The following is a 4,945-nucleotide window of genomic DNA, read 5'->3' as shown; positions in this document are numbered from 1 at the left end:
AGGAATAATTGACAGCATCCCTGATCAAAACAGACACCTCGTCATAGCATATTTAGTGGAAAATACATAGAAAACAAAAGCTGAATTCCCCATCCAGGCTGTAGTACCTAATACATCAATGCTAAGAAGAAAACATTTAGTAAAATATTCCTTTAAGCTTCCCCTGGAATAGGCGCTATTAGGAGCAATTAGACAGCACTGCAATCCCCAAGTTCATAGTCTGGGGCAAACAAACCTGATGTGGACAAACAAGCACAGCATATCCACCCAACAAATATTTGTTGAGCATACATATCAATACTACGTGCCAGGCACCAAGTAAGGCTTTGACATTACACCAGAGCTTCCTTTTAAATTTCAAGTTCACATACACAGTCAAATCTGATCTTCATAAAACCAAGTGACATAGGCATTATTATCCTCACTTTGAAGATGAGTAAACTAAGGTTTGCCAAGATTAGATGAGGTCCAAGTCCATATGACCAGTGTCACTGGGGAAGTGCCACTTTTCTGCATTGGGGAAAATTCTCAGGGAATATTTACTTTTCCTTCATGCCCTGGGATACCATGTACCCTTTCCTATCTGAGCCAAAAGCCTGATTCTCGACCTCTACATACACTGTACCTCAGAGGTCTCTGCACTCTTTTTAGAATAGGAAGCATATGTAATGATATGCTCAGCTTCAAGCAATGGAAAACCAAAATAAGAGTGACTTAATCAATAAAAGAAAATTATCTTCTATAACCACAGATCTGAAAGTACACAATTCCAGAGTTGACACCTTAGCTCAAAATTTTCACAAAATAAATAAATAAAATTGCATGGAAAGAATCAAGATCTTTCCTTCTTTCCACTCTACCATCTGTAGGCTTCTCACCTCATGGTTACAAAATGGCTGCTACAGCTCTAACCTCATATTCTCATAGGACTGTATCTGAAGGCGGAGCCAGGTCACATGACTATCCAGCAGGATGGGTAGGGGGAAGGGGAAAATCTGGTATTTGTGACTTTCATGGGGTATCAGGGAGGTGTGGGCACAAAGACAAAAGCTGGGAGTGGCTATTGAATAATCACCAATCTCTGCCACAGGTCACTTGATGATTTCCAATTAAGGTCAGAGCTGAAAACTACTGCCTCCTGAGCAGAAATGTGAATTTTTTGACACTGTTGGTTGCTTTATTAGTTTTCTGTTGCTCCATTATAAATAACCATGGGCTTAGAGTTTAAAAGGACTTCCCTGGTGGCTCAGACAGTAAAGTGTCTGCCTACAATGTGGGAAACCCAGGTTCGATGCCTGGGTTGGGAAGATCCTCTGGAGAAGGCAATGGCAACCCACTCCAGTACTCTTGCCCGGAAAATCCCATGGATGGAGGAGCCTGGTAGGCTACCATCCATGGGGTTGCAAAGAGTCAGACATGACTGAGCGACTAAACTTAGAATTTAAAACAATACCCATTTATTGTCTCACAGCTCTATAGGCCAGAAGTCTGGCAAGTGTTCTCTGAGAGTGTTCTCTGCTAGGGACTTGGCTAAAATCAAGGTGTTACCTGGGCTGAGCTCTCATCTAGAGTTACTGGGAAGAATTCACTTCCAATGCATTCAGATTGTTGGCAGAATTCAGTTCCTTGCAGCTGTAGGATTGTCTCCATGGCCTTGCTGGCTGTCCACCAGGGATTGCTCTCAACTCCAAAGGCAGCTCTCCATCCTTACACATGGCCCTCTCCACCTCCAACACCAGTAACAGTGCACTGAATCCTTCTCATGCTTCCAGTCTCTCCAACGCTTCCTTCTACCAGCTACAGAAGACAATTCTGTGCTGTTAAAGGGCTCCTATGTTAGATTAGGCCCATCCAGGCAATCTGCCTTTTGTCATGATCACTGAAGTAACACCAGAAGGTGAAGATCATGGGAACCATCTCAAAATTCTGCCTAGCTTGGTCACCAATGAAAAAGCAAAAATTAGGATTTATTCTTGGGATTTGGGGTAGGTTCACCCTTCCCTGAATCATGATAAAGGCAAAAGGACTCCCAATCAAAACTGGGGCTCTACAAGCAAAAAAAAATAAAGAAAATAGGGACTTCTCTGGTGGTCCAGTGGCTAAGACTCAGCGCTCCCAATGCAGTTCAATGGTGTGCAGGTTCAATCCCTGGTCAGGGAACTAGATCTCACATGGTACAACTGAGAGTTCACAGTCCACAACTAAAGATCTGAGCTGCCGTAACTAAGACCCGGTACAGCCAAACAAATAAATAACTAAATATTTCTTACAAAATGGAAAAAGAGAATGGCTGCTGGGTTTACAACCAAGAGTGTCTGATTCGATTAACTTTTTCTCTGTGAACCTGAGATATCCTGATTTAGTTACATAGTGGAATACTATCTAGCTTATGGACATTTTTTTTTTTCTTTTTATGAGAACATGGTGTGTAAGAACCACTGACCAGGACAAGGATTCCTGCTTTAACTTCTCCCACCTCTCCAATGCTCACAGTCTCCCACCACCTGCTCCTCAGCCAGAACTGTGCCCCCAACATGGACTCTGAAGAATGCTGACCAATAGGAAGTTTGATAGAGTTTCTTACGATAAAAGGAGTGTGCCTACATGTCTCTAATGTCTCTTTTTAACTGGTTTGTTTCTATTAGGAAAAAGAGAAAGACAAGGGTTGATGGAACGAGGAGGCCCATCTCTCAGAATTCACATAGAGCAGGTTCCAACACTGCCCATGGTGTTTGTAATGAGCCTTTGAAGACCTTTGCATGTTCTTCTAAAGAGAAATTGCTTGCCCTCTCTTCTACAGAAATGCTTCATTACAAGCTTTTTCAATGCATTTTTTTCTGTTTCACTGCCTTAAATCCAACTCAGGCTGCCTATGTTTTTTATTTCAATTAGTTTTCTCTGTTTTATGACATCTATTTGGATTTAATTTTTTTCCTCCACCAAAAAGCATAAAACCCCAAGTCAGATGTCTCCACAGAGAGGCTATATGGACAAACACAAGGAGATCATTAACAACTGCCAATTATCAACTCAGAACAGCTCAATGCCTTAAAGAATGCTTTACTTTCATAGAAGCTTGTGTTTACCTTTTATTTTAAGTGCTTTCAAGCCCATTCTCTTGAAGTACCTTGCCTTACTAAGGGCCCTGCTCGTTTGTTCTCATCACCTCCTTCATTCAGAAGAACTATCAATCAGTTTTTGAAACAAGGCAGCTTCTTTGTAGAATCAAAAGCCACCACATCACAGCTGGTGGCAAGAGAATGCAATGGGCATTGTTGTTTGTACACCGGCCTTCATCTCTTTGAGAAGTACCTCTGTTTGAAATGAATGAGGCAGACAAGAGTGGTGGCTTCAAAAGCAACTGTCCTCTTCTGGGTTTTTCTTGTTGAAGGTTCTGTACAGCACTATTACTAGGAAGAAACAAGACTAAAAGGCAAACCTAAGAAAGCTACAGGTTTCCTACACAAGAGACACTCACCTGGCCTCAGCCAGGCTCTGCGTCTGGACATTTGCCTTTACTTTGTAGATTTCGGTTTGAAAGGTTAACATGAAAGAGGCTCTTTATTTTTCCTAGTGATTTGGCATAAAAATGACATGAACTTCCCTTACCAGAAGCCTAGCCCAGAAATATAACAGGCTCCTCTCTTTACTGATGCCTCTTAAGGGTGTCATTGCTGATAGGAGTGGGGCAGCTATCACTAGCAATGCTATGGTGATGACTTTTGGACCAGGGGACGGGCTGATCCTTGGCCCAACCCTTCCAGCTAGCTAACGTCAATTCTACAGCAGGAGATTTCCTTATCCCCTGATTCATTTTATATTTGGCTGGGATATTGGAAAGCACTAGTTTTCTGTAATACTTCATGACTCTTATGTAGGTTCTTAATGATCCTGATGTTAATTAGGACATAAAGTCTTAAGTTAGTGGAAAACTTAAAACAGTGTTCAAAGCTTATATAGACGATCATCCTAATAACTGGCTTGAGGATCATCCGTTTCATTTTCTGTCTGCAGAGGGTTTGCAATGACTGCTTAAGAATTTAGCACAAATACCTAGCCCATGACCAGGAAGGGAAAAGAACAGTACAACATGTATTTGATGTGTAATTTCAATCATGAGCTTATCTAATTTTTCCCATCTTGTGTCTTAATTCTTTTGAACAATGCTAAATATAAAGGAAATATAAATGTATTCTCCAGAAATCCATTGGATTTCTTGCTATTAGGATGGGAGAAAAAAGTACAAATGTTTTTCTGGCCAGGAAGAGGAAATTGCCAATGCGAAGCACCTAGAACATATTCTGTGTAAAAATCAAATGGAATAATTTAAATGTATATTTTCTGTTGAAGGAAAAATATATGTACATATGCACACATACTAAAATTGGAATGATACAGAGAAGATTAGCATGGCCCCTGCTCAAGGATGATATGCAGATTTGTGAAGCATTCATATTTTAGATGTTGGTCAAAGGGTACAAAAATCCTGGCTAAAGGATAAATAAGGTCTGGGGATCTAATGTATAGCATGGTGACTATATTGAAAGTTTTTAAGACAGTAGATCTTAATGTTATCACCACACAAGGAAACAGTCCACTGGGTGGAAAGAGTTGGACACAACTAAGCAACTGAGCATGCACGCGTGGACTCTAAACTTATTGTTGTCATTGTTTTGCAATGTGTGTGTGTTACTCGCTCAGTCATATCCAACTCTTTGCCACCCCATGGACTGTAGCCCACCAGGCTCCTCTGTCCATGGAATTCTCCCAGCAAGAATACTGGAGTGGGTTGCCATTCCCTATTCCAGGGGATTTTTCCAACCCAGGAATTGAACCAGGGTATACTTTATTGCAGGCAGATTCTTTACCCTCTGAGTCACCAGGGTTTACAATGTATAGTCTTTAGTCTTTAGTCTTCATGTCTTTATGTCTTCATGTCTTTAGT

General features: G+C 41.1%; 1 pseudogene; it reads left to right on the top strand.

The window, feature by feature from the left end:
• Window positions 1-4,361: 4,361 nt before the first annotated feature.
• LOC129622222 (uncharacterized) lies at window positions 4,362-4,461 on the top strand (annotated as a pseudogene).
• Window positions 4,462-4,945: the final 484 nt, after the last annotated feature.

This window comes from Bubalus kerabau, chromosome 10 (assembly GCF_029407905.1).
Source record: "Bubalus kerabau isolate K-KA32 ecotype Philippines breed swamp buffalo chromosome 10, PCC_UOA_SB_1v2, whole genome shotgun sequence".
Lineage (NCBI taxonomy): Eukaryota > Metazoa > Chordata > Mammalia > Artiodactyla > Bovidae > Bubalus > Bubalus kerabau.
Note: the sequence above shows the minus strand (reverse complement) of the source record. Positions and strands in the feature narration are given on the sequence as shown.